A 12,799-nucleotide genomic window follows, 5' to 3' on the forward strand; every position below is an offset into this window, starting at 1 on the left:
GAAGCACCGCCATGGTGTGCAGCGCCGATGCAGCTTGTCCGGCGGCGGAATACACGCGACCGTTCAGAGCTGAAGACGTGCGGCAAGCTTTGGATGGTAGGACTCCCTTAGCCCGCCGTCCCGCAGAGGGTGGGCAAAGGTGAGTCGCTACCGCCTCCTCGACCGGAGGGAGAGCGTGGTAGCCTCTGTCTCGAGCACCGTCCACTACGGAGAATGCTGGCGAGGCAGAAGTACGTACTCTGGCTGAAAATGGCGCCTTCCATGATTTCGCTACCTCTTCGTGAAGCTCAGGAAGAAACGGTGCGTGTCTGGAGGGGGGCGCAGCGCGGTCTCCAGAGAGGAAGCGTCCATCCAGCCGGTTGAGTGCAGGTTGTTCGGGCGTCGACCAATCGAGGCCGAGGCTCGACACGGCCTGTGTGAGCAGACGCATCAGTTCCGCCTCGATGCTGATCTTCCCTCCTCTGCGCTCTCGAACAGCGGGGGAGGGGAGGTCCACAGAGCTCGCCCAACCCTCGCTCTCCGAAGCGAGAAGCGAACAGCAATCATCATCTCCCTCTGATACAGCTTGCTGGTCGTCATCCATAACGGACAAAGCGGCGTGCTGCGGCTGTTGTCCGTCGGTGAGCGACTCGAGCGAGACGTTGAGAGGAGCTAGCGGCGGCGGCGGCGAGCTCCTCGTGGAGGGAGGTTCCGGGACCCGCTGAGCACGGCGCTTTTTACGGCGCGGCGCTACAGGGGGCGGTTGAGCAGCTTCGGCGAAAGATGCAAGGCGAGTCCGCAGAGTCGCGATTGGCATCATGTCGCAGTGATGGCAGCCGCCATCACCGAGAGCGATAGCTGCATGTTCCTCGCCCAAGCAGGAAACACATAACTCGTGGTGGTCCCCGTCGATGAGCGCGGCTCGGCAGGAGCCGCAGGAAAAGCGAGACATCTTTATAAAGACGCTCGTGCTCTTTTGTGAGGAAAAAGCGTGTGACGCGGTAGGCGAACACACACACAAAACACACACAAAACTGAAAGGATATATCCACGCCGGAGAAGCGCAGCAGGGAACGGCGGCTGAAGGCGGCGAAGACCAGCGGCTTCAGGTAAGGGCTCGTCCTGCTGAGGTGCTTGTATCCAGACGGCTGTGGCGGCTCGAATCAATCCAGCGATGCGTGCAGCTTCGTTGAATTTAAGAAAATCGGCGTGTTAGACAGCTATGCTCGTATTTATAGGCCTAGGCCACGCCTGTTTGGGCGGGAGGTGACGCAGAAGGGCGCGAAGCGTCCTCATTGGTCAGCGTCCTGGCCTCGCATAGGCTGTGCTTTTCTGGCAGAGCAGCCAATGGGTGAGCTGTATTGCTCCGCCTAGGTTGTATGCTTCAGAAAAGCGTTTTACAATATTACAAAATTAAGGATTAATTTTTGGCTTCAATCTCGACAAAGAAATATCTTTCCCGTAGCGTTCTTTCGACGCAGTACGAGAGAACTCTACGTAAGAGAACCCTTGTCTCTTCAGTCAGTTATATATATATTTCATTCCATATCCTTTTGAATGCTTACATTACTTTTATACAAATCAATAATCAAATATATATATATGCATTATCACATAATCATTTCTATATTCGTTTGTGCTTGTGAAATTATATATTTTCTCTAGAGAGCAATGCAATTTCTCTCCCTTTCTTCCTGGGGAGCTATGTTTTGGCTAACTGATAATACGAAGCTCAAGCACTCTTCGGCCTTGGCGATGTTATTTGGTGGTGTTATGTGTGTGTGTGTTTGATTTTCTACGTAGGCATTTGGGACCCAACGCTCAGCCTCATCGACGCTCTCCTCTAACCTGCGAGGTTAACGCTGACCTAAATCTAAGGATTGGCGACAGCTATCCTGACTAATGGCGATAGGCACCTTCTATCTGCTCACATGTGTGAAATTGTTTATGGTCTTATATTCTCTTAGCCAATCAGATGTATGATGATGCGATGCTTGCCCTTGCAAAATGGTATAATTGGTGTATTATTTTGTGTAAGGTAGAGTTGGCTTGCGACCTCCTCGTGAGACTTTGACGCTCGCTCTACCGATGAAACTGCAAACTATTCTTCAGTAAATTTTTATCTTTTTGATTGAACCTCACGACTCCTGGTCATCTTTTCTACATATCTGGTCTCGGGTCTTATAACTGTTCACCCCTAACATTATGATTCAGCCTCAATTATCGCCCCTCAAGAACAATTGCAGTGCTTACAACTATAGGACAGGAAGAGCTAAATAAACGTATCATTGCATCTAAACCAACAATATGTTTATTAGATCTAATATCCACTAAATTACTGAAAGAGTGGTTACCTGTAGCAGAAGAGCCTTTTCTCAATATTATTAACTCGTCTTTATCTCTTGGTAATGTTCCAAGTTCGTTCAAGCTGGCAGTTATTATCCCTCTCATAAATAAATCACAATTAGATCCAAATGAATTAGCAAATTACAGACCCATCTCAAATCTTTAAATTATGTCTTAAATACAAAAAAAATTGTTGTCCGCTCAATTGTGCTCTTTTTTTTTTGCATAATAATGATATGTATGAAAAATTTCAGTCGGGATTAAGTCCTCATCATAGCACAGAAACTGCGCTTGTTAGTAATAATACATCAATTATAAATGGATATATTTGTAGACAAAGGTCTATGAACCGTGTTAGGGAACAGGTTTTTCTGACTCTTTAAAAAGCTTGCTGTTTTTGATCCATCCAACAACAGTGTAAAGTCTTCAATTATGTAATAATGGTGTTTAGTAAAGGAGCTAAGTGAAAAATTATCTAAAAAAAATTTGAGGTTGGGATATTATGACCAATCCAGTTCCTAAATTCCTTAATTCTCTACCCTCCTTTTTTATATTAAACCAATATATAACCAATGTTCTTAGGTAAATCAGATATAAGGTTCAGGTGATATTTTAATATTTTAACAAATAAATGGAAAGAAGAATAAAATATATCTTTAAAAATGAACAGAAACCTTCATCTGATGGTTTACGTTCATATGTTCGCTCTCTATGAAGTCCATTACATCAGGGTTTTCTATTGCTGTGATCTCATGTCAGTGACAGGTTGTAAAAAATGTGTACAAATTAATTATTTATAATAAGAACTGCAATATTCCATTAAAAAAATATAAGAATTATCAATTTTGAATTCATGGTGACAGTAGTAAAGATATACGTACATAAGACAAATCAGGCTAAATATATATGTAAATAAAATCATGAAACAACATTAGAACAATTGTAATTACACCTTTTTAGGGTGACATAGTACATTGTACTTACTCAAATAAGTACTGAGTAATATTAATTAACTATATGTATTAAGAGTTATTATAGAGTTGTGGTTGGGGTAGGGTAGGGTTTGGACTAGTTACTAGTTATGCAACTATGCATAATTAATTTACTATTATTACTATCTATAGTAAGTACATGTAATGTGTAACTAACTAGGTCAGCATAAAATAAAGTGTTAAACCAAATGTTTTTATTTATATATAAAATATCACTATATAAAGAGTTTTGTGAGCACTTGTCAACTGCTTACAACTCTGTCAGACATAAAACATGATGGTTTGACGTCTGATGGAGTTGACAAAACTGAATATTTTTCCACATAAAGCAATTATTTAAAAATAAAAGCAATGAATGTCCTGAGTATCCAGATTTCCTTTAGATGTAACTTTTTAAGTTTTTTTATTTTGACGAATCTCTTTATTTTTTAACATAAAGAGGGCTTGTGTAGGACATGTTTTGTCCCTTAGCCTATACAAAATGCTACAAAGACAAATGAGTCTGCCATATGATTTTTTTTTTTTTGTTTACCACAGAATGTTATCAAGATACAGCCTTTAGGCCTATAGAACTTGAATGGTGTAAATGGCATTTGTTGTTTCAAGAAAATTACTAAAAATTCCCTGTGATGTATGCACAGTTGGACATTAGTGATTAGCCTATTTAAATTAAACTAGTGGAGATTAACGTGTTTTAATTGAGTTTATTGAGTCCACAAGGCCCAAACTGTCCATCGTTCAAAAAACATCAAACAATAGCACTGTAAACTGTTGTTTTTAGCAGTAGCACCTCAATGCAGTACATAAGATCCAAGGGGCGGAGTTGGATCCAGATCCAAGGGGCGGAGTTAGATCCAGATCCGAGGGGCGGAGTTGGATTTCCTCCCACTGCATTCTGATTGGTCGACAGGTTCCTAGCGTTTCTCACAGGTTCGCGTTTAAAGCAGGGGGGCAGTGTTCCGAAAGATATTGAAGCCGACCTGGGCGCCGCCATTGGCTAGCGGACCCCCACCTGCTGTTAGCATTCCATTGACTCCCATTCATTTTGGCGTCACTTTGACAGCGAATAACTTTACATCTGAGGCGTTTAAAGACACCGTTTGTCCATTGTTTATTTCTAAAGAAACACGAAAATGTATAAAAGGCTCCATTACCTTGTATCTTACGTTATGGCCCCGTAGAAGCAGTTTTTGTAAAAATAGGCTAACGATTGCGTCATACCCGCGCGACTCTGTCGCACAAGACGAAAAATTACCGTATGGACAGGCAGAGAAGCTCGCAAGCAATCGGGAGGACGTGGAGGCATAAAGTCAAGGGAGAAGCCCATAGAGAGTGATAAAGTTTCTCCCGTTGCTAGCTCATGGACAGCAAATACCCACGCTCTCCGTCTCTGCGAGATTCGGAAGGGAATGATTCAGATTTCTCTCGGCACCGCTACTAGAAGACCTACAGGTTGCTCACGTCACATCTACGTCGTCAAGCTCAGTTTGAGCCTGCGCAGTTCGCCTTGCGATCAGGAAGTGAGTGCTTCTAATTGACTTCATTTCTCTCCGTTGAAACCTATGGGGTCGCTGTGTCCAGTTTATATACTGTCTATGGTTTAAAGTCTGTGTAGAGAGAATGGTGTCGTCTTAGCGGCCCCTAATTTAATAACAAATGATCGTTGCGATGGAAGCGAATCAATCAAAACTAACTTTAGCTGGAAAATAATTGTATTAAAGAACCGCTATAAAGCCAAAACCATCTCCATTTCCTTAAATTATAAGTTTATCTCTGTAAAGCTGCTTTGAAACAACACTGTTAAAAGCGCTAGGCTATATAAATGAAGATGATTTGACTTTTGACAGAAAAACAAACTTGCTGAAAACAAATCTTATTTAATGAAGTTTAAAAAGTTACAAACATTGTAGTTTGTACATTGTGTGAATGTGATTTTTTTTTTTTCATTTGGAAAAAGCGTTTAATTATAATCCAAAACTAAAAGATTGATTAAAAATTCTTACATTTCATCTTCCCTGAAAAGCATGTAGTTCCTTGTTACATGCAAGAATAAATATCTCTTAAAAAGAAATGTATTCTTTGATTGGCTGATCTTTTACCCCTCAGTAGTCCACATGCACTTTGATTTCAAATATTACATCAAATAGCCTATTATAATATTATAGGCGCGTCTACTTTTGAGTAGGCTAATATTAAATCAAGTTTAAATTCAAGTAGAAAATATGTGTGCTTTTCCACTTATTATGCAACTGTAAGTGACTAAATTATAGCAGCACTAATTTTAAACTTATAAATGACTTTACAAGGGAATCTGACTTGCTGGTTCATCTGGTGGTGGGGCGTGGGGGCGAAGTATATATAGTGGGAGGAGTTCAGTGGATTTCATGTTCTGCAGTGAGGACCTTCTCGTTTTTAGGGCACTCAGACCTATGCTCAGACCACCCATTCTGCGCTGAGCATCCAACACACGCCCAACGTAACCCACGTAAAATGACTTACACTCGCGCATGCGCAGTGTCCCCTAGCTAAATGCTAATGCTAGCACACACTATTTTGCAGCGGCCCCAGATAGCAACAAAATTAGCCTACAAATAACCCTAACTCCGATTTTACTCCTTAATGCGAACTTTTACATTTACTTTATCATATGCTACGACGGGCCGTTAAACGTGCTTTATATAGTTAAGGTGTGGTTATTGAGTGAAAGAGGGGAGATTATTTTGGCGCTCGGGCGGACTTGTGCTAGTTTGGCTAATGATTCTTAACCTTACTCTTCATAAAGTTAACTTATGAACCTGTGATAATATGTGGAATATTAATCGATGAAAAGTACCCATCCCGATTGATCACACGCTTCTCGTAAGTATTTTCCCCATCTATTTAATAGAATATGTTTATCTAGCTAATCTTATCAGATGTATATGTTAGCTGGGCTACGTTAATCCTGTGGAATTCATCCATTAAATTAATATGTGAAAGAAATGCACAACAAAAATGTGCCAGTACAAACTTTATTTGCTTTATTGTGATTTAATCGAGTAACAATAATGAGTATTTTATGTTATTTTCACTTTGAGTCTTGTCAGTTGATAAATTTTCAGCTGTAACTTACATATTTCGTGATGAGTTTAAATTTAAGTTACACATTTGAATTGAACCCTGCATTGAAACTATCCCTGCTAATGTAAAAGGTGTGCTGCTTATTAATATAAGGAGTATGTGTATTTACAGCATATATTTTTTATATTGTATTTTTATATATTTTATATAAAATGCATATATGTAAATTAAATCCTCAGTCCGCCTAATACAATTGATGTGGTGCGACCAACATGCGAAAGAAAAACAAACAAACAGGAAAATATGTCATGATAGAGAGCCCCTGTGGACACTCATGTCAGGGTCAATAAAATATCAGATAATGAACTGGGTTAGTTCAGGTTGCAACGTCACGTGGTGTGATTCCACAATAATTGGTTAATTATAAATAAATAAACATTACCATTGAACTTAAATATTTAATATAGCCTATATATTTAAAACCTTTAGTTTGGGGAAAAAATGGGTAGGATCATGTGTGTGTGTAAGGTTTAAGGAAAATGTTATTTTTTTTCTTGGTTACTTACAACTAGGGCTACGTCTACAATAATTAGCATACATCTGAAAACAGCGTTTTCGTTTCAAAAATGCTCTCCATCCGCTAGTTTTTTTAAAAAGCTTTTTCCCAAAGTTTCTCGTCCATGCTGACACTGAAATGCCGGAAAACGCTAAATTCACCTCACTGCGCATGTGTAAACCCTCATAAAAGCTCACTGAGATGATATAGACGTAACGGACATCATAAAGTTCTCACACAATTTTTCTGGCAGGATCATTTTATTTAGCAAAATAACTCCCCATTCACTGATGTGTCCAGGTCTCACTCAGTCACCATTTTTATGTTTGGTCTAAAACGCAACTGCTCATGTTTTGCCGCAGGACAGCAAATGCGAGTACATTTTCTGTCATCTTTGCTGGACTGTTATACAAAAAGTATACAAAGTAACATATTTTAGCAACTGTGTGAAAATGAATAGCATATAACAGGCACAATACCGGTATAAACATTAATATCTATTGGTACAATATGCGTCTTATGACTAAATATCCACTTTGGAGAGCGTTTTCAAAAAGCTTAGTTTCGTTCTTGTAAATGCCGTTTCAGTGTGGAGTGGACCTAAGGCCAAAATGGAGAGAAAAAGATGTGTTTCATGTGTTCAACTTCCCCTTTCACTAGGATCTGCAAAAGGCTGCATTATGCATGCCAGGCCAGTAGTTGGCGCTGTCACTTTGTCAAGAAATCTCCCAGCGAACACATAATACGCATGCACATGACATCACCGGTTTCACATATTCACGTTTTTGTTGTTTACATGGAGAAGGTAAAGGCATAGGCTAGTTTTCAGTTTGTCACCGTTGTCATGTAAATAAATGCCAAAACGCAATCGTGCTCTCTTTCCATGAAATGCGAAAAAACTAGTTTTGTTTTCTTCCAGTTGCGCTCCATTTTTCTGGCTGCTCTCTTAAGGGCCAAGGTGTGCTCGTACCACAGCGTTGGACTGTTTTCTTTAAAGGTCCCATGACATGAAATTTTCACTTTCTGAAGTTTTTTAACATTAATATGAGTTCCCCTAGCCTGTATATGGTCCCCAAGTTTCTAGAAAGTGTAAATCAAGCTTTTGCTCTCTTTCTCTGCCTTTGAGAAAGTGGAAGCTCAATCGGGCTGATCTTGAATCTCCTCTTTATGACGTTATAAGGAGAAATGTTTCCTCCCCTTTCTCTGCTTTGCCCGCCCAGAGAATATTTCCAGTCCATGAGAAAATGAGCTAGGGAGTAGGAACGCGTGCGCGCAATTTTAGTTTGTCCACTAGAGATATCATGGCTTTTGAGCGAGCGAAGCATAATAATTGCTCAATAATTTGGATGTACAAATGAACACCGAAGCCTTTTTTTTAGTTCCTTTATCCAAGCCCCAAGAACCAGTGGATTAATTAAATTTTCTCTACAAATGCGCCGACACAACTCCCCAAAGTTTTGCATGTCTGCGGCAGAGATGCTCACAAGTTTCTGAGCTAGAGTCCAAGTCAAGTCTCAAGTCTTTGATCTAGAGTCCAAGTCAAGTCTCAAGTCTTTGAGCTAGAGACCAAGTCAAGTCTCAAGTCTCTGAGCTCGAGTCCAAGTCAAGTCTCAAGTCTCTTGTGGTTAAATAAGTGTTGCATCTCGTACATCGACCCATTCAGGCTGCTTAGAACACTGCATAGCTATATATAAGGATCAAAGTAATATGCAGTGTTGGGAGTAAGGCGTTACAAAAGTAATGCATACAGTAACATATTACTTTTTGCTGTAACGCAGTACTGTAAGCCGGCATTACTACTAATCAATTTTCAGTAATATTTTACTCGGTACATGTTCAGAAACGCTTGCGCGTTACAACACACTTTTAGTTTTACTTGTAAAAAAAAAAGAAAAAAAAAAAGCGAGACATTAACGAATGAAAAATGCAAGTAGAAGTTACCTGTCCGTGGCTGCGTGTGTGGTGTCCAAGTTTGTAAATAAAGACTAAATGGTAGCATCTGATATATTTGTAGCGATTTATTTTTTACAGGAGTTTCGGCCTCTGTGCTCGCGCTGGCCAGTGGAAAAGCGGCTAATGGGTGATGATGGCATGAAGAAGACTGTACATTCGCGAGATGGACATATGCGCATTAGGCTACTCTGTTCTGTGTTTTCTTTCTAAGCAGTTATGCACGTGGTGTTTTTCATCATGTTTTCATCACGCAATCATGTTTTTAATGCGGTGGTGACGCGTTTGGCGGCGGCGCTGCCGATAAAGCACCTAAAAGCTGTCAAAGAACCAGCAAAAGCAATGATTATGAATATGTAAAATATAGCAAGGAGACATTTTAATTGTTTATTAATAAAGATGAAGTTGACGATGCTGACTCTCAATCTTCGCAGTAGTGAATGCGCCAGAGAGAAATGCACATTTCATAGGCTACGGATAAGCAGAGAGCAGTCTGTTTTCTTTCGTTTTGAATTGTTCTGTTTAAAAGTAGACATTTGATTTCAATATAGATATATTTTTTCAGGTCTGTGAAGTAGACTAGCCTACCTTATAATATGCTGAGTTTCGGTTAATTTATGAGACGCGCTTCAGTTCACGCGCAGGCGCCTCCGTCTCGTGATTTATATTGTCTGATATTTACTTCTTATTTATTAAATCCAGGCAATTGGTTGATGAAACATTGATTAAAATTAAGATACAATTAATACAAAACGAAATTCACTTTAAAGAAAGGCTTTGTGCCTTCTGTTTGAGGTGAAAGTTCGAGTCTCAAATCGAGTCTCAAGTCACTGTGCGTGCGACTTAAGTCGCACTCGAGTCCGAGTCTCAAACTCGAGTCCCCATCTCTGGTCTGCGGCAAACATTTCCCCGACGACTGTTTCCTCAACTTGGGTCAATACAGAGCTGGCCTCGATGAACGTCTGAAAATACATCGATCGAGCCAAGCATCAATTTCTGATGTGTAATTGTTCAAGTTCAGACAGGTAATCTTTCTCTCAAAATCGTTCAATACTGTTTATGCATTAGTTAGTCAAGCCAGTGACTGAAATATCAATTTCATTTTTTATCTTATTCAAAATTATCTTATTTAAATTGTGAATAAATTCTATACAGAAAGCGATCATCAAAGAACAATCTTTCCACACAGCGCGAGTTTATCTGGACACTTGCCAAACTCGTTATGAAATCAATGACGCTGTTATACGGCACGACAAAGCTCTTACTGTATTTACATCATCGTGTTTGCATTGGTGAAAGCAGAGAGAGTGCAGAAACTGCGTTGCCATGATATGATCTTCATTCTCGCGATCAACAGACTGTCATCTGCTCTATGCTCATCACGGCAACATTTTATGTGATGGGAGTAGATCTAAATACTTTAAAAACTTCTGACGATTCGTTAATCTCGATAGCTGTAATAGGAAAAAAAGTATAATAGCTGTAGTAAAAGTATTCGAGAGAGTTACACATGTAATAAGTAGCTATTTCATATGCAAGCATGTCAGCCAATCACAGCAGTGGCCGTACACTGAAGTCTCTCAGCAGACACGCCCCTTCAAACAGAGCATTCAAATCAGAGGCTAAAATCAGGCGGGGAAAATTCCTTTTATTTCTAAATTATGACTATTTTAACCCAGGACACATTATAAACTAATAAAATAACCCAAATGCCATGGGACCTTTAATCTTCTTTCAGCGCAAAGGAGCAATTGTGACTAAAGTGCTGGAAAAGAGAGTAACGTTTTTGTTGCAATATCAAGTTCTTCTAAGCTATCCGGGATGCTGAGATGATGAAACTGATTAGGAAGATTATTGATAAAGCAATCTTTAGTGGCAGAAGTGATAGGTCTAACATATTTATAACACGGAGTCGACTTTGCAGCCTTGGCTAAATGTAATTTACACGAGACTAGATAATGATCTGAGATCTCATCGCTCTGCTGCAGTATTTCAACGGCATCAACATCTATTCCATGTGAAAGTATATGATCTAGAGTATGATTACGGCAATGAGTCGGTCCTGACACGTCTAACTCCAATAGTGTTTAGAATGTCTTTAAATGCCAATCCCAATGCGTATTTTTCTTTATCTACTAAAATCGCCAACAATTAGGACTTTATCTGCAGCCAGTACTAACTCTGATAGAAAATCAGCAAATTATTTGATAAAGTCTGTATGGTACGGAAGCCCTGAACCGCAACGTACAAATAAATAAATCTAGCATATAAACTCTGTGAGAAACTGTGATTTTACTCGAAAAATCAGATATATCATAAACGGAAGAATGTTCCTTACCGGATGCTGCTATACATGTCATCCATTTACGGATTTATGGTGAAGAGGGAGACGGTACGGTTACTGTTAAGTGTTCTCGACCCAGATGGTTTTGCCGTAGACGAGCACGAAGATACGTAGGATTCGAGTCCACGTGACACATAAAGTTTGGACCAGGATTGTGGTACCTACTCCGGCGGAGTCTTAATGTTCGTCTAGGCGTCCTAAAACAAATGCCATGTTGTTAAATTAGCACCTGTAGAATTATTTTGTTAGAAGCCCAGATAAAAGCAAAAAAACTACTATATTTAGATCCATGGTAGAAGCAGTCGACTTCACGAGTGCTCTTTACAAAAAAAAAGTCTTTATTTTTGTAACTTTATTTCGACCGTGTTCACTCTAAAAGAATCACTCAACATGGCTGGGCACTTGACACATCAAGGATGTTAAGAGGATAAAAGCAGGTTTAAAACTTGCCCCATTGAAGTCAACAGGGTGCAAATTTTAAAAAGAGGATAACACGGTGTAGGCAACACCGATTTTTGTCGTTGTTCTCTGTATTGACAGCACTCCAAATTTACAAAAAAAATGAGCTCAATGTTAAAATTGACCGGAGTTCTCCTTTAAGATTTCTTTTTCCAAACCATTTTTTTTTCTATTAAGAAAGCTCACCTCTACCTCCTGTCAGAGGCTTGTTCTCACAACTTAAAGGGATAGTTCACTTTAAAATTAAAATTCTGTCATTATATACTCACCCTCAAGTTGTTTCAAACCTGTATGAATTTCTTTGTTCTGCTGAACACAAAGGAAGATATTTTGAAAAATGTCAGTAACAAAACAGTTACCAGGTCCCATTGACTTCCATAAAAAATTTTTTTCCTACTATGGAAATCTACTACTCTATTTCAAAAAATCTTTGGGGAAACCTGCACACTGGAGAAAAACATATGGATTATTATATAAATTTCTTTGGAGAGGATTAATTTTCCTATTTTTTTACCCAAAATAGGATGGAGTGAGCATTACTGAGTGCTTCATTCATACTGGAAGCCAATTATATGACAGGTCCACTTAATAGTTTTGCCCAAGGCTCAGCTTACTGTATTTATAAGGTATAATTCACCCATAAATGTAAATTCTGTCATCATGTACTCGCCCTCATGTCGTTTCAAACCTATAAGACTTTCGTTCAACTTCCAAACACAAATGATGATATTTTTTTTATGAAACTTCAAACTTGAGAGATTTCTGTCCATTTAAAGTCTATTCCTCTAATACTTCAGATCCCCAAAAAATTTCATAAAGGCATCATAAAAATAATAAATCGAGTTTAGAGTCTAATCTAAATCCAAGTCTTCTGAAGAGACATGACGGCTGATGAACAGATTTATAACGATGTGCACACTGTAGTAAACAGACATTCTAATGCTTGCTGACGCAAAAACAACATGAGAGCGTAAATGCAGAGTTTTTTTATTTTTATGAAGTAATCATTCACAGTTTGGGAATAATCATTTTGACATGTTTTCTTGTGATTAGAACTGTGATTGCATTGATCATCTGAAGCGCTCGCGCTGGAACGGCATTAAAGCACAAACA

At 39.4% G+C, this 12,799-nt stretch overlaps 1 protein-coding gene across 1 annotated transcript in view; it reads left to right on the forward strand.

The window, feature by feature from the left end:
- Nucleotides 1-5,701: 5,701 nt before the first annotated feature.
- Nucleotides 5,702-12,799, forward strand: part of frs2b (fibroblast growth factor receptor substrate 2b) — a 31,745-nt gene continuing 24,647 nt past the window's right edge. The window contains exon 1 of the mRNA XM_079603067.1: nucleotides 5,702-6,176. The gene's annotated coding sequence lies outside the window, so the exon portion shown is untranslated. The remainder of the gene's footprint in view (nucleotides 6,177-12,799) is intronic.

The sequence above is a fragment of the Phoxinus phoxinus genome, assembly GCF_949152265.1.
Source record: "Phoxinus phoxinus genome assembly, chromosome: 25".
NCBI classification, from domain to species: Eukaryota; Metazoa; Chordata; class Actinopteri; order Cypriniformes; family Leuciscidae; genus Phoxinus; species Phoxinus phoxinus.